General features: G+C 42.3%; 1 protein-coding gene across 2 annotated transcripts in view; it reads right to left on the minus strand.

Moving 5' to 3' along the window:
• The window catches only part of HTR1F (5-hydroxytryptamine receptor 1F), a 121,088-nt gene that overhangs the window by 60,778 nt on the left and 38,479 nt on the right, over positions 1 to 21,831 (minus strand). The window contains exon 2 of one of the 2 annotated variants that reach the window (XM_075742917.1): positions 3,381 to 3,495. The exons of the other annotated variant lie outside the window; for it this stretch is intronic. The gene's annotated coding sequence lies outside the window, so the exon portion shown is untranslated. The remainder of the gene's footprint in view (positions 1 to 3,380; positions 3,496 to 21,831) is intronic. 2 annotated transcript variants of the gene reach the window in all.

Here is a 21,831-nt window from a genome sequence, read left to right on the forward strand (position 1 = left end):
AAAAGAGCTATATACTTCAGCACAGAAATTCATTAAAGTAAGAAAAATCCATGAAACAGTGATGATAATGAGAAAAGTATTGAGCTTCAAAGTCGACAATGCTGAAAGCAGAGACTACATTTAGGGCTTACTGCATGGGAGGGGCTGTTTTCTCTTTTCAGAGATACTTTTCTCTTTTTAAATTCTGAGAAATGAAAGAAAATTTTGGCAACTCAGTTACTTTTACATTGCCATAGGCATATGGGATTTTACTAGCACAAAAACTGTGCCTGATCGTGCTGTAAGGAATAATCCATTATTTTACTTATGTAAGTATTAGTATTAATGCTTTCCCTCCTTCTAATACTAAGGAACATACAATTATTTAATAATGACAAACACCACTGCTTGAAGAAAACAATTTACTGTGATCAAGATACTCTGCTTTCTGCATTCCCTCCTGGTCTCTATTTAAGTTGCAGTGTATGTGTTACCTATGTTTATCTTAGAAATAAGTTGTCCTTATAAAGCCTTTTTTTAAAAACAGAAATATTTGAAAAGGTGCTGTTTTCCTCATTAAAATATTTTACCTTCCCCAGAATATAAGGAACTCGCATAGCAAGTGCTAATGAGACACATGCTCGCCTTTCAATTGCATTCCCTTTTCCTCCTTTGCTTCTGTTCTTTCTTTTCTTCAGCAGTGTTGAACAGAAAGTGGCAGTACCACAACAGTAGTACCTGCCTGATACTTCTCTGCATCCCTGCCTGGCTGCTGAGCCGTGCTGCTGCTCTTGACAGGCTGTGGGAAGTCAGGAATACTGAGGGGGGGTTTACAGGAGAAGCTGACACTCTGCATACATCCAACCTGAAACAAGTTTTATAAATCTGATGCCTGGCTTCATTGACTCCTGTGACTATGCAAAGACAAAAGGTTCTGCCTGGGACAGAGCAACCCTTTGCTGCTGGAGCACAGATGGTATGAAAGTGCTTTATATGACACAAGCTGTTACAGAACGTTTGGTGCACTAAAGTGTGCTGTCAAGACTTGTTTTCTTTAAGCTGCCAGTCTGTCATTGTCTTTTGGAAACTAGCACGCAGCCAGCAAACCCATTTCCATCAAAAAAAAGGGAAAAAAGCCCCGTTTATACTTCCCTTCCATTTTCTGCTACCAGGTAATTTCTTTCTCTAATCTCACCTTGGGTATTATAGTAGAATTAAGGAATAGCCAAAATTTCTCTTGTACTAGATACAAAAAATAAATCCTGAGAAAATAAGTAGGTTTTTAAAATGGTAAGAGAAAAGCAAAGAGAAGCTTTCAAACCAAACATTTCCCACACTTGCATCTGCTGAACTTCCCAGACGCAGTATAAAACTCATCCTTTTCTGTATTATGGGCACAGCTGCGCTGAGAGGCATTAACCACCTACCTGCAGTTGGTTCAGACGCTGCTAACTCATAGCTCAACCCAGTATGGACCAGAGCACACATTTCATGCAGTCTAGCACACAACTCATGGGCTAAAACTCTGTGAGAAACAAAGAGCATCATCTACCTTGCTGTTTTTCTGAAGCCTTGACAGTTATTCTACCATACTACGTGAGTCTCATTACAGATATGCAATGAATTTTTCCTGATTTATGATGCATTCCTTAATCCCCTTTTTTAAAGCTAGATTAGGCAGCTATGGGGTGAGGTCACAGATCAGAAGAGCTCCCTTTCAGCATATACCTCCAGTACCTGGTTCATTTATCCTCTAATTTGGCAGTTGGAGGAATTTCTGGCCAAGGTAAAATCCGACTTAGAGGTATAAAACTGTACATGTTCGGGAACTTTGTCTTTCTGTACGTGTTCTTCACGGCAGCAGGAAAGGCTTGTGAAGGCTGAAACTGGCCTGTATTCTGAACTATTTTTCACTAAAATCCGTATGTTTCATTAAGATTACCGTGAAACAATAAGATGACTTTATTTCCATCAATTTTGCTGTTACCCAGTGACACTTGTTAATTATTCTGTTCTTACAAGCACAGCAACCTTGTCCTTGCCTCTCTCAGTGTAACAATTTTAAAGTGCGCCTTGCCAGATCTTTCAGATCTATCAGACACTGAGAGCGTGGACACAATCTTGCGATGAAGATTGAATCTCTGAACCAGGTAGGTATAAGCGAGGGTGAGGAGCGCTGAACACATGAAAACATTGGCCTTGAGGGTCTGTTTCTTTCTCTAGCAAAAAGTAACAAGATTAAATACCCCATAAAGAATGTCTTGGATGTTGAACGGTGCCATGTTTCTCTACTCCCATGCACAATTTTCAGGTCGGCTTATGAGCAATCATACTTCATCTGCCTTTGCTTAGGCAATTGACTGCTGAAGATTTTAATTTGCTTCTTGTTTATTATCCAGATGTCTCAATATTAAATGACAATTTTGTCTCTTGATGCTATTGCGGAAAGTTTTACCCTTCTGTTTTTAAATATTTTTGTATTCAAGCCAGTTTTAAGTGCCTTATGAAATGTTGTCATTAAGCTGTTGTATTTGATTCACTATGGGAAACAAGGATTTGGGGATTTCATCTTTGTTAAATATCTACAATTATGTGCTGTGGGAAAAGTCACTTCTTTGCAAAACTGCACATGGCAAAACCAGAAATAAAAACAAGCATGCAGTAGCATGAAGTGACCACAGGGCAACACAAAAGGGAGAAAAATCTCTCAAAGTATCTTTGTGATGAGCTAACATCAAAAGATTTTAGGTTCAGCTAGGCACAGAGAAATTTGGTTAAGCAAAGTAATGAGTGCTGCTGTGCTTTTCATCTTCAAAATGTCTTACAAAGGTTAAGACTTTAAAATATATCTGTGCAATGAAGCATTATATTGCCACCGTTGGTTTTTTCCCCTCAGTTGAAGTGGATGCTGAGTTCTTAAATGTCCAAGGCTGCAGAGAAGATCAGTCAGATCTAGGACTGCAGACTAAGCTTCTCCTGCAGTGCCTGACCTTCATAGACTGTGCTGGACATTCTTCATTTATTCAGTCATCCCTCCACCAGCCACTGCCCTCCTTTTCTCAAACTGATTGTCCTTTTTGACGTCTTTTTTCCTCGCAGGTCTGCAGCTTTCCATTGCATTGAGAGTACTCAGGTTGCCTGGTTTAAGCCTGCAATAACCCTCTAGGTCAATCCTCACCTGACTACGTTTGCCTCCTCTGTTATTAGTGCAGATTTCTCTCTCCTCCTGCACTGCTTTACAGAAAGGTCAGTCTCGCAGAGCTCAGCAAAACTCTGTTCAATGTGCTTTGCAGAACTCCTATGGAAGACCCATTAAATGAATTTTATCATCTTTAAATTATATATATCCCTCACAAACACATGTGTAGAGTCTCTATGTATCAGGGTAGAAAGCAACTCACCATCTCCGGTGTTTGGAATAGCCTTGGAAAAGCTGCCTCTGTGCCAGGAAGCCTGGGGATTGGACTGGGAGTGGAAATTAAATCACCTTTAGCAACACTGGATGCTGCCAAAAACCTACAAGAAAGCCAAAAATCGTCAATATAGACTCTGTAAGTGACAATGAAAATGTCCTGGTTTCGGCAAGGATAGAGTTAATTTTCTTCCTAGCAGCTGGTATAGTGCTGTGGTTTGGATTTAGGATGAGAATAACGTTGATAACACATGGATGTTTTTAGTTGTTGCCAAGCAGTCAAGCACTTTGCAGCTTCTCATACTGCTCTGCCAACGAGAAGGTGGGGGGTGCCCAAAAAGCTGGGAGGGGACATGGCCAGGGCAGCTGACCCAAACTGGTCAGAGGGATATTCCATGCCATATGATGTCATGCTCCATATATAACTGGGTGGTTGGCTGGGAGGCGGGGCAGCTCGGGAACTGGCTGAGCATTGGCTCCGGTTGGTGAGAAATTGTGCTGTTCATTACTTGGTTTATATATTCTATTATTATCATCATCATCACCATCTTCTTTTTCTGTCCTATTAAACTGGCTTTATCGCAACCCGTGAGTTTTACTTTTTTTTTTCCTTTCGATTCTCTTCCCCCATCACACTGTGTGTGTGTGGGAGGGACCAAATGGCTGTGTGGTTGTTTTAGCTGCTGGCCGGGTTAAACCAAGACAGAAAGATCTCTACTTTAGGGGAAGGAAAAGATCTTTCAGAAGGCCTAAACTGTAATTTGCAGGATCTCTTCAGCTAATCAGAGATGATTCTTTAAAAGCTTAGAGGCCAGTGTCAGGAAAACCCCACAGAGTGCACATAAGAACATAGCTGGTAATGTCTGAAATTCTTTATAATGGGCTAATGACCACCAAAAACCTTGCAGGCTTTGACACTCTAGAAATTGGCTCCACTTGAGGAACTCAAGACATTGAAAAACTGACCTGGACTTTTCTGAAGATAAGTGGTCAGTAAAAGGAAAAGGAGGAGGAAGCCTGCGCTGTTTAGCGAAGCCAGTAGTTTTAGTGTTTCTCATGCTATTAGCACCCGAGTACATCTCTGAGGTGGTAATAGTCAACTTCTATCGACTGCAGTGGGAGCCCAGGGCGCTTGGTGTTTTGCAGCAATACCTCATGTTATTAAATAAAAGACATAAATGTGCCAGAGTATGTGCTCTTTAAACTTCAAGGCATTGATTCTTGCTTTATCAAAATATTAAAGATTTTCTCCCCAGTTAGCGTTGTCTTGGAGTAAGCAACTAGCTAAAAAAGAAATGTACTTCAGAAGAATATGCACTGTGAAAAGCAGAAATATAGCAGTCTACCAAGAATAGACTGATTTAATTTGAAATATATATTCTTTAAATGGCTAATGTGCTTAAAATGTAAAAAATCAGATATCAAAGACAGTTCTTGTTTCAAAGCAGAAGAGCAGTTAGTAAGAAAAATGAACAAAAATAAGACAAAGTGACAAAAGAAATTAGGAAAGATTATTGATTTCCTAGAAAAAAGAATAAAAACTAATATTTTTTCACAGATTATCAAACAACATGGTAATTTATCTAGAATATAATTCTTCTAACCTTTGACTGTGACTTGATACCAGATGAGTTCTTACAGCTCAAAGCTACCTGGGGCAGATTTTTGAGGATGGTTACAGACCTATTTCTTGTACCATCTACTTAATGTTATGGCCTACGGCCTAAGCTAGAACAGTCAGTGATGTGGTTTCTTGAGGTTGTCAGTGCAAGTCTGGGAAGTCCAGGTTTTGTTATTGCTAAAGGGCGGGCTATAGCCTCCCTGCCAGGCAGGCACCCAGCAAATCATGAGTTGTAACATCAGTCCTGTACGTGTTGAACAAATCTGGAAAAGTAAAAGCTGTTACTAGTTTTTGCACCCATGCCACTGGTAGATGTAAGACTTACATTTTCCAGAAATTAGTCTCCTGCTCAGTACAGAGCATTAACCTTCAAAATGTAACTTAGTGGCAGCAATAATAGAGTTTAAATAGTAAAATGAGTGCCCATGCTCTCTCTTTCCCTGCCCTTCTTTGCAATGCAGATTTCTCTATCTCTAGGCAAGGCCAGGAAGGACAGAAGGTAGAGTGGCCAGCATGACCTACTACAGGAATATGTAGCACTCAAGACATGAGTAATGATGTACTTAGCTGTATCTCATTAAGCATCCAATGGATGTACAGCAACAACTGATCAAGGCAGAGGCAGAGTAGCCCTCTTGTCTGGTTTTGCTTGGAAATTGTTAGCATAACCATTGTCTGCATCCTCTTCCCTCAACATACTCCATCAGACGTGGCAAAACTATGTTCTGTGTGAGAATGCAAGAGTGTACAAGAGCTGGGATAATTTTAGGCTGATCTTATGAAACCTAAAAGGATTTCCATCCTAAGGGGTGGAGGGAGGGGAAGCTGGCTTTAGCTCCTGTTTGAGATCTTGTATGCTATGTTTCATTCCAAGGTGAGAAACTACAGGTATCAGAATGTCTAGGTAGCACCTACACATCTCAGAGATTTTGCTTGGATTTCTAGAAAAATCAGAGGTTCTGTTTCTTGTAAAATTCTAGGTCCTTTTCGTACATGCTTTCCCCTTACAGTCTATTCTTTTCCCTTCCTCCTTTTGTTCCAGTTTCTGCATCTTCATATTTTCATCTTCCTTATCTCACCTGTGTTTGCAAGCAGCTGGCTCTTTGCACTCGGGCCCTTCCCAATTGCATTCCCTTTTTCTCTCCTGATTTCTAATGCAAAAAGGAATATTTTTAAAATACGTGTGCTTATGTAGTCAAGAATTTCCTTGTTGGCATGCTATCCAATGACCTCATTCTTGTCTGAACGGAGAGAGCGTGTCCTCTGAAAGGTACTGGGAAGCCACTATTTGCACCTTGTTATCTAGCTTGGGGTGCTGCCAGGCATTCCTGCACAGGCAGATTTGCAAGCTGCCTACAAGCTTTTGTGAAGATCTTGTCTGGATGGGAAAGGAGGATGGATGTGGGAGTCCTTGTTGATGATATAGCAGTATGGATGTAGCTGGTTTACTTCCCATCATTTTCAGCTTAATTAAAATGTAAGTACCCTTACCTAGACTTAGAGGTTCAGCACAGGAACTGAACAGACATCTCCAAGGAGAATCCTGCATAGAGAGCAGGTAAAGTTCATATGGATTTATGCTTTCTTTTGCCTAAGAACATCTGAAAAAAATATGTAATGTTCAATCAGTAGCTGAGGATGTTTTTAGAATAGTGATTCCTATAAACTGACAACAGAGAGGAAGACATTGCAGAACTACAGAAATAAGGACTTTTGGAACCATTGATAAGTAATTTACAACCAGAGTAGTCTTTGTTATGGCAGAACATCCCCAGGGAAAGGGAAAAATCATGAAATTGCCTGAAATGCTATGAACTCACTGCTTTGTGTAATAAACAGAAGCCAAGCTTTTAACAGATGAACACAGTCATCTTGTACATATCAGGACTTAATATTTCTAAACATAAACAAGCCTCTTTTTACTCAATATTAAATAATTTCACATCTGCTCAAAATCCCAATAATCTCAGTTTATGTGTGACAGCAACTACCCTTAGGAAGGCAGCGCAGCGGAAGTAATTCTGGACCTATCTCCGTCTCTGAATATGCATTCATTGCTTCCACCACTTCTCAAACCTCCGAGTTCTCCTGCTTCAAGTCTGAATATTTATTATGTCAGGCTGAAGTCTGTCAGTAACCAAAAAGCAGAACTATGAATTCTGGCCCTCCTTTTCTAGCAAAGACATTGATATTATGAGGGCTTTGATCTTGTGAAAAACAATAGAAAAAGTCTTGCAAAATATGTGGAATATGAAAGCAAGCTTTTTTGTGGTTGAAAATAGCATCTGTGATAGTTCCATCACAAGGCTAAAAGTGACTTTCTTACTGTGTGGAGGATGCTTAGTAAGACTTTTAAAATGGTATCTTATGCTAAGAAAACTATGGGGAAAAAAAACAGATTTACATGAATCTGACGGCTGTTTTAAAAGCTCAACGGGAAGCACCATTTGCTATAATACAGAAGACCTAGGTTCAGAATCACACACAAATTTTTGTCTTCTCAAAAGCCAGCAGGAACTGGAGGTGGCATAAAGAAAATGACAGCCTTACTGCAAAGGCAAACAGAAATCAATCTGTGATCTTGAGCTGAGTTTGTGTTTCCTGTATAAAAGGGGCAAAGAGTTAGAATTAGACAATACCTCTCAGAATGGCTTGATATCCATAGTTGGATGAGAATTCTATTTTTCTTTAAATTTACAGTAGCTGCGTTGGATGTGCCAGAAAATGATGGGTCAGTACAGTCCTATAAATCCTGAACACATATGTAGTATAGCTTTTCAAAAATAACTTAAAAAACAGCCTTCCAGGAGAAGAAAAAGTCCACAATAATGACAGCACACTGACAGTGCAATAAAGAGGAATTTGTTATTCTGACTGCAGGGGTTGACAATGACCAGAGGGTAAAATGCGTAACATAGGAAGGAAGAGCCTATGCTCAAATGTCAAAAACTCCCTGCCGCAAATGAAAGAAAAAGAAATATGCTGAAAATGTGTTTACTCTGTATAGGCATAATAACAGTAATAAAAAGAATAATTTATTTGTCCACAATAAATATTTCTGAGCTTGAAGGTGAGGATGCAGCATTACATATTCTCATCTTTGTATAAGTAAATGATTCCTTTCAAATGTTCATTGCCATGAAATTAAAAGAAATCTTTGCCATCTAATGGTGAAGGTGGCAGCAAAAATGAACAGTAAGCGAAGGGTTAAATATGTGGGATGGTAGTCTTTGTGAGTAATTTTTGTTGACAATTTTAAGCTACTGTTCAATTCTAGAAACAAATCTGATTATTATAATTATTTCTTTTATTACCTAAAGAGGATAATATCTACTCACAAGTATGACTACTTCTGTATGAAATTAATTTTGCAGGCATAAATTGTGCCCTCAAACAAGATCTCAATCCTACAAAGAAACAGCAATAAATTGAAAGCTCTTTTGTTTTTCTGAAGTTATTTAGTTCTAAACAAACCTTCCTATGCAGTGTGTCTGTTTTTTATTTTTAGTTCTCCCTTCTTTGTTATTGAATGCTTTTGTAAGAAAGAAGGATTTTTGTTCTGAGTTTTTCTTCCTCCTGTATTTCCCATATGAAGTTACAATCCTCTGATAGCTTGTATGAAGAGGATTAGAACATGTCATCACTAATTGCAGATGAGGATTTAAAGCAGGGATGGGCAGGAGCAGCAGAAAGATGATGTTGCTCGACCTGTCTTGATTCAGACTGTGTGGATGCTTCGTTTCTGCCTCTGCTGCTCCAGGAAGTTAGCCTGGCTTCCACATCTGTCCTCATCTTATGGCAAGGGAAAATCGGGTTTTGTTGAACATGATGAAAGACTAACTTTTCTGCTGAAAGGCTGATTTCTCTATTGTACGTTGTTCCTAAAGAGCCATTTCTGCCATGAGGACTACAGAAAATTAGTCGGTTCATAAAAGCACAAGAGAAGGAGCAATGGCAAACAGAAATCACTTCTAAACTGTAAAAATGCCATATTTCAGTTGTGGGATTATATCTTTCTCTTCCACAATTTTTTTGTTGTTTTCGTTAGACTGTAAACTTTTGAGTACTGTCATTGTACCTTCACATATACCATACAAGTGCTTCCTGTGGGTGTGGAAATTGCAATGGTAACATACTCAAGCCCTAACCATCTACAAACATTACTGTTACTTAATGTCAACAACAGGTAGCAATTTGACTAATAAGCTTAAGGAATCACATAACTTAAGTAGCAATTGAACAAAATTATGTCAGCATGCATTTCCCCCTTTTTTGCTTCAGGACGAATCAATTATGAAACACAAAGCAAAGTAATGGATACACATTTATAACAATTTAGGGTCCCAGGCATTGATTAACCATGACTGAGAGAACTTTCTCTCATGAAGATAAATGTTATTTCATAAAGAACCTACAAGCTCCCATGTGAGGCCGTGGACTACTGAGAAGGACACTTATATTAGCCCAAACGTTCTTTGATGGGTTGAAGTCTAAGGAGATAAGACAAAACAAGCAAGGCTAGGTAGTCGGAGTTGCTCTGCACTTCTCTGGACCGTTCCTCAGTAAACTGCGTAAGTAAAGACAAGAAATTAACACAAATGCCCCTTCATCTGCTTTTAAAACAGATTCTTTTCTTTCAAAACCTACTTTCTTCAGGCCTTGCAACAGGATGAAAAAGTGACTCAGCAGTTACAGAAAACTGGCAAAACGGAGCCAGGGGAAATTTAATTATCTTCAGACATCTAATGAAAACCACAAAGTTTTGTCACAATTTTCAGGACTTATCTGTCAAATCTTGACAGGAAACAGAAAAGGACAGTTTCTTGATTAAGACTGAAAAAGGGCTTGAACTTAATTTTCAAGGAGAAAGGATCTTTTTTAATTAATAAAGATAAGGAAATATGCAGTAAAATTACCTCCTTGTCTAACCTATCAACAAAGTTGTAACCAGAGTTCCATATTTGTGTTTGTTCCTCCCATGCCAAATTTTGGGCTTTCATTGTTGGGGATGAAAACATTTTATTCCAAGTCATTTGGAAAACAACCTGTGATTTAGTTAATGAAAGAATTAAATGCCTCAGTCTCCTCAGAATTAAAGGGAAGTAACGGTTTCAGTTGTGCTAAACAGACTTGTTGATGTAACATGCTGGTTCTTGGTCATTTGAACTCATGATGTACACCAGTATCTCTCTGTGAAAGCTGTGTTACTAAAATGACTTATGGGTTTTTTTTTTGTCATTTAATCACTCAATCAGAGCGCCTGTAGTGAAGAAATGTAGGAATTAACAGACAGAGGACAGGGCCTAGCATTTTAAAATTTATATGCTGTTTCTTGGCTGCTATAACAGGTAGGCTAAGTACGTTGAATCTCTCACAGAGCAATATTTTACATATCAAAAGGGCATATCTTTAAAGCAGGCAGCATTTTAGTCCTATATAATATTCTTTTACCAAAGCGATCACATAACTCAGACTTTCCTGAAATGGTGAGTCTGTTTTAATGTATAGCTGTTGGTGATGCAGGGCTTAACATAGACAAAGTTCTTGCAAAAAGAAAGGAAATCTTGCTGTAAACTTTGTCAGTGGCCTGGCAACTGATTGGGAGACAGACAACTTTTCTGTTGGTTGATCTTTACTGTCAGAGTTTTGGGTACTGGACACCACGGGGCTTACAGAAACCTGCTCAGATTATTTAACTCTTTTCTTCCCGATGCAGGTGCTGCTGTCCAAATCGCTTTTGAGGAAAAATCCTGTGCAGGGCATAGAAATGGTGATGGATATAGCTGGGGTGTGCTAAAGGTACTGATTATATTTTTCTTGTAGAGAAGGCAAATAAATGGTCTGTAGACCTAGCATAAATGGTCTTGGGAAGTGTTATAGAATCACAGAATCACAGAATGGTTTGGGTTGGAAGGGACCTCAAAGACCATCTAGTTCCAACCCCCCTGCCATGGGCAGGGACACCCTCCACTAGACCACGTTGCCCAAAGCCCCATCCAACCTGACCTTGAACACTGCCAGGGATGGGGCATCCACAGCTTCTCTGGGCAACTATCCTGGTTCTGGCAAGGATAGAGTTAATTTCACAAGGAGCCAGGACAGGTGACCCAAGCTGCCCGGGGCTATTCCATACCATGTGATGTCATGCTCACCATAAAAGGGGGCCAGTCGGGGAGGGGAGGGGCAGCGCAGTTTCAGCGCGGTTCTGGGACGGGCTGAGTGTCTGGTCGGTTGGTCGTTGGTTCGGTAAATTGTTCTCTGTTGTCACCCATTGTTAATATTTGTTATCAGCACTGTTGTTGATTGTTTTTCCCTCTCCCTTACTGTCCCAGTAAACTGCCCTTATCCCAACCCTCGAGGCTTTTGCAGTTGGTTTTTTTTACCGTTCTCCTCCCCATCCCGCTGGGGAAGGGGTGAGTGAGCGGCCGCGTGGCGCTCAGCTTCCGGCTGGGCCTAAACCACGTCAGTCCTTTTTGGCGCCCAACGTGGAGCCCGAGGGGTTGTGATAAGGACAAGTCTGACCCAAGTGTGTTAAAGAAAATTCTCATAAGAATTTATGATGTTATTGAAACAGTCACTGGTCATAATGATGTTCTGTTTGGTTACATGGCTCTGGTTTGTAAACCCGTATTTACTCTATGCAATCCCTGTGGTGCTGTTTATCACCTCTGGGAGAGGGGTTCCTGTTCTCATATTGTTGTATTGTGTGATAATGACTTATGATAAGATATCATCGACAGTCATGAGTCTGAGCTGGTACTTGTACGTAGCATTTCGGTCAGGCCTGTACCTCAGTCAGTATTTTTCAGAATTGATTAATAACTGCACCCGATCTATGGGGAAGACAGGGGGGGATACCTTCTCCCGCTCTTTCACCTCCCCTTTTCCCTTTTGGTTGGTTACAACAATTTTTGAGAATTTTGAATACACTTGGAATGTTCAGGCCAGTATATTCCTATTGCTATATTCCTATTCAGTAGACTGAATGTTTTCCCACTCCTGTTCAGGGTTAGCAAAAATTGTTTCAAGAATGTTACCCAGGGATATTCCCCAAGACTGAATGGTCAGGGCTGGCATGGCATGTGGGAGAGTATGGGCGAGTATCTAGAGACCTTTTCACCCCCAATGGTTTGGAGCTTCACTCCTGAACAATTGCAAGACCCTGATAAAATGGTAGAACATTTGAAAGGAAAATGCTGTGGGGATTCTGAGACACAACTTACTGCACTGTGCTGGGCCCTGGCCACAATCTATCAAACACTGCTTGACAGTAGACAGCACCACCCAGAGGGAGAGAGCGGACCCACAGGCACTGCAGCTGCCCAGGCCCCCGCAACAGGCACTGCAGCTACCCAAACCCCTGCAATAGGCACTGTAGCCCAGCCAAAAGATCAACCCATACCAATACCAGTTGCCCCTATACACAAAAAGAAATACACAAAGAAATCGGTTCGCATAGTGAGAGATGATGATGAACCGAGGCCATCACGAGAAGAAGAAGAAGAGCCAGAACCAGAAGGGATCACCCGATCTCTGTCCCTGAGTGAGTTGCGAGATATGCGGAAAGATTTCAGCTGCCTTCCAGGGGAGCACATCATTACCTGGCTGCTCCGCTGCTGGGATAACGGGGCCAGTAGCCTGGAACTGGAGGGCAGGGAGGCCAAGCAGCTAGGATCCTTGTCTAGGGAAGGGGGCATTGACAAAGCAATTGGGAAGAAGACACAGGCCCTCAGCCTCTGGAGGCGACTCCTGTCAAGTGTGAGGGAAAGGTATCCTTTCAGTGAAGATGTCGTATGTCGGGCAGGCAAGTGGACCACCATGGAGAGAGGTATCCAATATCTGAGGGAATTAGCTGTGCGGGAAATGGTTTATTACGATCCAGACAACGCACAGTTGCCCACAGACCCCGATGAAGTCCAGTGTACCCGACCCATGTGGCGAAAATTTGTGCGAAGTGCACCATCATCGTACGCCAACTCACTGGCAGTAATTGACTGGAAGAGTGAAGAGGCACCCACAGTGGATAAAGTGGCTGGCCAACTCTGGCAGTATGAAGAGAGCTTTTCTTCCTCCCTCGTCTCGGCTGTGGAGAAACTGTCCCAGGATGTCCGGCAACTCAAAGAGGATATATCTTACTCCCCACCTGCACAGACCCGTATTTCAGCTGTTAGGAGTAAACGTTTTTCTGCTCCAGAGAGGGGATATAGAGCATACAGACCACGAGGTGTCGTGTGGTTTTACCTGCGTGACCATGGAGAAGCCATGAGGAAATGGGATGGGAAGCCTACTTCAACCCTGCAGGCACGCGTACATGAGCTACAAGGCAAGACAGCTGTACAAAGGAACTCTTCCAGAAAGGATGCTGCTCCAGTTTCCACCGCGCAGCCCCCCAGATCAAGTGGAAGGCCTGACCGCACTTATGACCCTCTTGAAGGGACTTCTAAGTCCTTTCTGCAAGAGATGAGCAGCGATTATGATGAGCAGGATTAGAGGGGCCCTGCCTCCAGCCAGGTGGAGGAAAGGGACAACAGAGTGTATTGGACTGTGTGGATCCGATGGCCTGGCACATCAGACCCACAAGAGTACAAGGCCCTAGTGGACACGGGTGCACAGTGTACCCTAATGCCGTCAAGCTATGAAGGGGTGGAACCGATATCTATTTCTGGTGTGACGGGGGGATCCCAACAGTTGACTCTGTTGGAGGCTGAAGTAAGTCTAACTGGGAACGAGTGGCAAAAGCACCCCATTGTGACTGGGCCAGAGGCTCCGTGCATCCTGAGCATAGACTACCTCCAGAAAGGGTATTTCAAAGACCCAAAAGGTTACAGGTGGGCTTTTGGAATAGCTGCCTTGGAAGCAGAGGAAATTGAACCATTGTCTAGTTTGCCCGGTCTCTCGGAGGACCCTTCTGTTGTAGGGTTGCTGAGGGTTGAAGAGCAACAGGTGCCAATTGCTACTACGACTGTGCACCGGTGGCAATACCGCACCAACCAAGACTTCCTGGTTCCCATCCACAAGCTAATTCGTCAACTGGAGGGTCAGGGAGTGATCAGCAGAACCCACTCACCCTTTAACAGTCCCATATGGCCAGTGCGGAAGTCCAATGGAGAGTGGAGGCTGACAGTAGACTATCGTGGCCTGAATGAAGTCACACCGCCAATGAGTGCTGCTGTGCCAGATATGCTGGAACTTCAACATGAACTGGAGTCAAAGGCAGCCAAATGGTATGCCACAATTGATATAGCTAATGCATTTTTCTCGATCGCTTTGGCAGCAGAGTGCAGGCCACAGTTTGTCTTCACTTGGAGGGGTGTCCAGTACACCTGGAATCGACTGCCCCAGGGGTGGAAACACAGCCCCACCATCTGCCATGGACTGATCCAGACTGCACTGGAAAAGGGTGAAGCCCCAGAGCACCTGCAATACGTTGATGACATCATTGTATGGGGCAACTCAGCAGAGGAAGTTTCTCAGAAAGGGAAGAAAATAATCCAAATCCTGCTGCAGGCTGGCTTTGCCATAAAACGAAGTAAGGTGAAGGGGCCTGCGCAGGAAATCCAATTTTTAGGAATAAGGTGGCATGATGGGCGGCGTCAGATCCCAATGGATATTATCAACAAAATAGCAGCCATGTCTCCACCAACCAACAAAAAGGAGACACAGGCCTTCCTAGGCGTTGTGGGTTTCTGGCGAATGCACATTCCGAATTACAGTTTGATAGTAAGCCCTCTCTATCATGTAACCCGGAAGAAGAATTATTTCAAATGGGGCCCTGAGCAACAACAAGCTTTCGAACAAATTAAACAAGAAATAGTTCATGCCGTAGCCCTTGGGCCAGTCCGGGCATGACCAGATGTAAAAAATGTGCTGGACACCGCAGCCGGAGAGAATGGCCCTACCTGGAGTCTCTGGCAGAAAGCACCAGGGGAGACTCGAGGTCGACCCCTGGGGTTTTGGAGTCGGGGATACAGAGGATCCAAGGCCCGCTACACTCCAACGGAAAAGGAGATATTGGCAGTCTACGAAGGGGTTCGAGCTGCTTCAGAGGTGATTGGCACCGAAGCACAGCTCCTCTTGGCACCCCGACTGCCAGTGCTGGGTTGGATGTTCAAAGAGAGGGTTCCTTCTACACATCACGCAATCGATGCTATGTGGAGTAAGTGGGTTGCACTGATCACACAACGGGCTCGAATAGGAAGCCCCAGTCGTCCAGGGATTCTGGAAGTGATCACAGACTGGCCAGAAGGGAAAGGTTTTGGAATGTCGCCAGAGGAGGAGGTGACACGTGCTGAAGAAGCCCCACCATATAATAACTAACAGAAGATGAGAAACCATACGCCCTCTTCACTGATGGGTCCTGTTGCATCGTGGGAAAGCGTCGAAGGTGGAAGGCCGCTGTATGGAGTCCTACACTGCAAGTTGCGGAAGCTGCTGAAGGAGAAGGTGAATCGAGCCAGTTTGCAGAGGTGAAAGCCATCCAGCTGGCTTTAGATATTGCTGAAAGAGAAAAGTGGCCAACACTGTACCTCTATACCGACTCATGGATGGTGGCCAATGCCCTGTGGGGGTGGTTACACCAGTGCCTCACCATGCTCACAGTAAAGAATTCCTTCCTAACATCTAATCTAAATCGACCCTCCTTCAGCTGAAACCCATTACCCCTTGTCCTGTCACTACACTCCCTGATAAACAGTCCCTCTCTAGCTTTCCTGTAGGCCCCTTCAGGTACTGGAAGGCCGCAATGGGATCTCCCCGGAGCCGCCTTTTCTCCAGGCTGAACAATCCCAACTCTCTCAGCCTGTCCTCACAGGAGAGGGGCTCCAGCCCTCTGATCAGCTTTGTGGCCCTCCTCTGGACTTGCTCCAACAGCTCCATGTCTCTCCTGTACTGGGGCCCCCAGAGCTGGACGCGGTACTCCAGGTGGGGTCTCACAAGAGCGGAATCACCTCCCTTGACCTGCTGGTGTTTCTACTGTCTTTCACTGGTTCGGATTGTTTTCTTTCTAAGTATTTTTTGAACACAACTGGCTTCAGCCAGCCTGGGGTATGGAATATTTCCATCGTCATTTGATCTGTTTTTCAGCAATGCTGAGTTGGCATTGGAGCAAACGTGAGGAGCGGCTGCCAGGGAGGCGCAGGAAGGAGTATGTGAGCAGGATAGGACCGAAGTGAAAGCTCCCCCTCAGCCAAAGCAATTTCTCACCAGAGTTTCCTCAAAGTTGCAAGAGTATACCAGAAGGAATCACCTCCGCAACTCATACAGCTTAACAGAAAATGGATTTTTCTAAGGGCAAGTACCATTGTAAAAGGAAGATAAGATATGATTTGGGCAATCTAAGAATCTCAACTTCTACTCGATATTTTCAAAACTGCCTGGTGTTTGTGGGGCCCTGATGAATACAGCCCCAAAGGATGCCACTTGCAGAGCTACCTGTTGAAACAGATTTATTTAATGGTGATGTGCAAAGAATTGCTGTCCATTCTGCTAAATTACATTTCATTTCAGGACTCCAATCTGAAGCCATATCCAAAAGCTGCAGAGTTTAGAAGAATTAGCCAGCAGCCTGGCTGAGCTTACATCTCAAGCACATTGTTTTTATATACAGTGATAAATCACTTTTTTAACTTTCTACACAAAGGGTGTTTTCTTGTTGATGTATTTGAGAACACTGTAGAGAGGTTTGTAATTAAATAAGAAAAAAGTAGGACTTCTTTTACGAAGAAGTTAATTTTTGATGCTGTTGAAATCCAGGAATTTTGAAAATAAAGTGCATTGGTTATTTTTGCTTTCTACCTGAAAGCTACACAAAAGTATTGTGTTTCTCTCTAAAAGACAGTGAAGTGAGAAATAGCCAGCTTTATTTTACATTAAGAATAGAAAATTTATCAAACAGAGAGACTAAAGATTTATGTAAAGATGTCTGGATTTTGCCTGAATTAAAAATATATTCAAGGACAAGCTTTCCAAGGTCTTTCACCTAATTGTGTACTAAACCACATCTTTCTATCCCTGTGCTTCACAGTATGATTTAGTTTAAAAAATGATGTTAGAGCTCAAAAAACCATGTAGTTCAGTGTCTAGTGCCAAATATATAAAATGTCCTCCTCTTCCTTATCGTTCTCCAAGCCAGGGTAGTCAGCTTAGTATTCTGCCTGTTTTTGATTAAAAATGAGGTGCAAATCTGATCTGGCATGGTAATTACTATATTCCAGTGTAAGTCACAGACCATTGCTGCTATTATTTATTCTCAGACAAAAACATTCATCCCCCAACCTCCAACTACAAGCTGCAAATTCTTAATGGCTAGCCTTTTGCTATGAGTAAAAGCTACACTATTTCTCATCTGCTCCACTTGTTGTGGGCCACCTCACCTGTGGCAGCCGAGATAGCTGCATTATCTGTTCTTCATTCTCTGTGGAAAGATTTGGAATTTTCTAATGCTCTCTTTCACTATGGATCAGAATCCAGGTAACTTTTTAATGTTAAGGATGGTCACTTGCACCTCCTCCAGTTTCTCCCTGCTTAAATAAATGCACACGCACATACACTCGTCACATCAGTCTCTCTAAAGAAACTTTCTTTTTTTTTTTTTTCTTCTTAGAGTAGGTGGGTGTATTTGTGCACACTTGAGCCTATCTTGGCAAATTCCAAGAAAAAATGGATGGTAGACCAATGAGTTTATTAAATATCTTTTCTGAAGATTTTCCCCACTGTGAAGAAAGCTAGGTTTACTTCATTTTATACAAAACCAGAGGCCGATAAGGAATGGAAGTTTACGTATAAGCAAAAAAAAACCCAAAACAGCCCCCAGTCCCCCAGCTTTTTCTCCCAGAGCTGTTTAAAGTAGAAGAAGTTGACTGCACAGAGCTACTCCATCGTGAACTAATGAGTCACTGCCTCCAATCTGTACTTCTTAGGTTCAGGCTGACGCATTTGCAGCTGAACTTTTTAGGCTTGCCAGTTCTCTGGAGCAGATGTATATTACAGAAAAGTTGGGAATTTCAAGATATATCTCATCAGTTTACCATGTATAACACATCTGAGAAACTGAGCATCTAACAGTAAGGGAAGAGAGGAGAGGGAAGGAGATCAGACTACAAGAACTGCAGAATTGCTTTCACTTTGTTAGAAGCTTTTAGGACCTAAAACTTGTTAATAATTAAATATATGCCTTGAAGAAGCTACATGCTATAAGTAGTAACAATGGATTAAAGTCTTTTTTTAAAGAAGTGAGTAAATCTGTTGATTTGTTAATGGAAAAATCCACACAATCTGTCACAAACTGGTAGATGTTCTTCAAAGTAGGCAAATACAACAGTAATGGCATGACATTTCCTGCCATATCTTACTAATGAATAAAACATTAGGTAAGCAAGGAGAGGTCAAAGAAGGACAGGAGGCTTGAAAGAGGCATGCATTTTCGGCAGAGGGGATAGAGGTAGCAAAGCTACCATAATTAATCATAATTGAAACAGGATTTTCCACTCCTTTCCAGCACATGGAAAACAAATTTTTCATTGTCATCAGCATACCTTTACATTACAAATAGCAGGAATGTACAGGTAGCAGGAAAATCAGTCTTCAAAATCTGAACATTTTAAAATGGAAAAAATGCAATTGATTTTAAGTACATAGTGTTCATGCAGAAGATTAGCTAAGTCAATTTTATACTGAAAATATGTAAGTGCCCATAGAGCGTTTTGTTTGGGAGTAAGAGAATATTTTGTTTTATATTTTTAATGAGAATTCTATTGCACTCACTCCACCATAAATTTTCCACTATTGTTTATAGACAGCTCAAGAATTTGAAGCCAACACTTGATGCTGCAAGGTAGCTGTGAGGTAAGAGGGCAATATGCAGAACATCTCAGAGTTTCATATTCAGATTCCCACAGAGAACAAAACATCTTTAAGAAAACTGGATGTATAATGAAAAGGCAAAGAAGTGTTTAATCTCATTATTTTCCTCTCTTAAATCTTAGGCTCAGACCTTCCCCCTTGGCTTCTGAAGACACAACTGCTTATTTGTCAATCATGAGTAATGATTCCCATTCTTGAAAATGCTTCCCTTTCTCCCCCACCTCTTAAAATAGTTTCCAGTGTTGGAGCATGGTACTACTTAAGCCAGCAGTAGTAAGGTCTAACCAAATGTTCCATTATCCTGACTGGAGAGTTAAGGAAGGAGTGCAAGCCTGGCAAGTCAGGAGGAGAATAGCAGTCTTACAATAGCAAATCCCCTAAGCAAGGAAATTTAAACAGGAATGATCCTAGGGTTTTAAGACAGGCCCTGTTGTTTGAAGCCTCTTTTAGCCAATGTGGCACCTGTCAAGGCTTGGACACCTGGCTGTGTGTTTTCAGAAATGCGTGACCTGATAGTTGCTGTCGCTGTGTCTTGCCTCATGCAACGCAAAGGAGGTCTGACACTGGCCCCAGGGTGGTTCCTGTGAAGACTGGGACTGCTTTGGGACTGCTCCTAGCAAGTGCTGTCATCTCCATCTCTGACAGCATCTGATCTGCTTGTGGGGACACAAAGCAGACCAGCCAAAATGTGCCCGTGGCAGACCTTATTTGCCTAGGAAGGAGCGAGGTGAGCCAGGATCTTCCCTTACCTTACTGGGCTTGTTCTCAAGCTACTTTTCCAGAGCAAGAGGCACAGCAAAGAGAGCAGAGTGATGCAGCGGTGGAAGTGTGACAGAGGGACAGAGGACAGAGGGAGCCTCCTAGACCTCAGCTTAACCATAACCTTATGGTTATGGAGGAGGCTCCAGGACAAGAAGAGTTTGGATGGGGAACAGTGAGGGTGAGACAGATTGCTTATAACTAGCCATGGACTGCTACCTGTGTTGCTGAGCATGTGGTTAACGCTAGTATTGGATTCATGATTCGTGCCTAAAGAGCTCAAGGGAGTAGGTTCATTCCTAAATACCACAGGACCCACATGCATAGATGAAGGCTAGCAACAGGGAGGGTTTATGCTGTGGGAAAGGTCTCTGCAGTTGTTAGTGCCGTGTTTAGTAACACCTGACAGAAAATATGCTCAAAGTTTTTCAGTGGCAGAGGCAAAGTTGAAATCTTTGACCCAAGGATGAGGGTCAGGTCTGGCTGAGACGTGGGAGAGGGAGGCAGAAGGAAGGATAGTGGTGGGGCAGGGAGGGAGGTGGTGTGGGGAGAGTGACATTTGTTGCTCTGGCTGTTGCATGGGAAATAAGAGGGAGGACAGTGACTCCCTGCACATTGTGACTCTGCACTGCCGTGGCAGCCGAATGGGATTTACAGGGCTCTGGCACTGGCAGACGTGGAAGCTGAGCATATAACTTCTAATGCCAGCTTAGTAAATGCCTATAGCTGATGCTGATCTGAAGATTTAGATTTATTGCTGGTTGCTGCAGGACCTTTAGGACGTCTGCTGACAAAACCCACTGGTGTATGGGTACTTTTGCAGGAGGAAGATGTCACTGCACTCTGCTTTAGGCTGCATTTCAGGCAAGCATTACAGTTAAGGAGCTTGGCAACAGGGTTTCAATAATTATGTTTATTTTTGCCTCCTAACAGGCTTGCATGGCAGGTTAAGGAAAGGGTTGATGATAAAATAGAACAGCTGGCTCCAGCTCCTCGGGAAGAGGGTAGGTGCAAGCAGGGGTGAATACTAGATGCTGCCAGTAAGAGCAGAATTTCAAGGGAGGCTGCTAGGAGTGGGGAGAGTTAAAAATGAGTGGAAGAAGGAAAGGTGAGGGAAGAGACAAAAGCTAAAGGCAATTTACTAGGGCTCCTCTTTTCATCCTTATCCTTCTCCCAGTCTTCTGGGTACACCCTGACTTAAGGCATGGCCTCTCAAAAACTGAGCACGCTACAAGGTACAGCTTTCCCTTATGTTTACAGTAAATGATGTGATGCCTAATTAAATGACCTGGCCACCTTTAGCATCTTGAGATCACTGCAGCCTCTTTTACTCCTGTGCTTTTTAGCAGAAGACAAGACACAGCTGACTTTTTTCTTTCTTTTTTTTTTTTTTTAGAGGAGACTTTGTTTTGAGCATTTTAGGTAAATACTTTTATATTGTGTGTCTTCAAATCTTTGTATATTGGTTCTCATCATTCACAAGAACAGGAATAGTATGTTAAAGAAGTATCCAGCTACTATAGATCACGAAGAAAATGCGTAAAAGGCTATTATATCTGTATCATCTATATCTATATATATCATCTATGCATATATTTGTATATAAGTGAAGGATTGAAGCACCAAAAGTAGCCAGCTCTTAATAAAAGCAGAGTTGCTTCTGGGTTGAATAAAAGGAGAAGCAAGATACTGACTGTGAGGGTGACATGATATTGTAACTTGAAAACTAATTAAGGAAAGAACAGAATTTAAATAACATTTGGTTGCAACAGCAGGAAACATAAGGAACAGGTGTTTAACAAGATTTCTTTTGACTGTTTAACCTCTTCATTAGTGCCAAAACCCAAACTCTGTCAGACTTTGGCTTTACCTAGATTCTGTAGTTGTACTTTTGGCTGTTTCATTGGTCCCTGGGGATCCGGGTCTCTGCCACTAAGTACTTTTGATCTCCGTTGTATGTGTCGCTTTCTCTTCAGGAGTCAATAGGATCACATGGCTGTGAATGAGGCCCAGCATTTGATGCCCTGCTCTGCAGGTTCACTAGAGCATCCACAGGAGAGATCTCCTTACAAAGCTGGATGAAATTTGTTGCCTAAGACCTAGAAACCAGGGAGGGCTTTTCTTTGTGATCATTGTAAAATATAAAAGCATAAATAAGTGTTTTTCAATGTTTCAGGTATTGTCATAGCCTGGAGGGTTA

Source organism: Balearica regulorum, chromosome 1 (genome assembly GCF_011004875.1).
Source record: "Balearica regulorum gibbericeps isolate bBalReg1 chromosome 1, bBalReg1.pri, whole genome shotgun sequence".
In the NCBI taxonomy this organism is placed as follows: Eukaryota; Metazoa; Chordata; class Aves; order Gruiformes; family Gruidae; genus Balearica; species Balearica regulorum.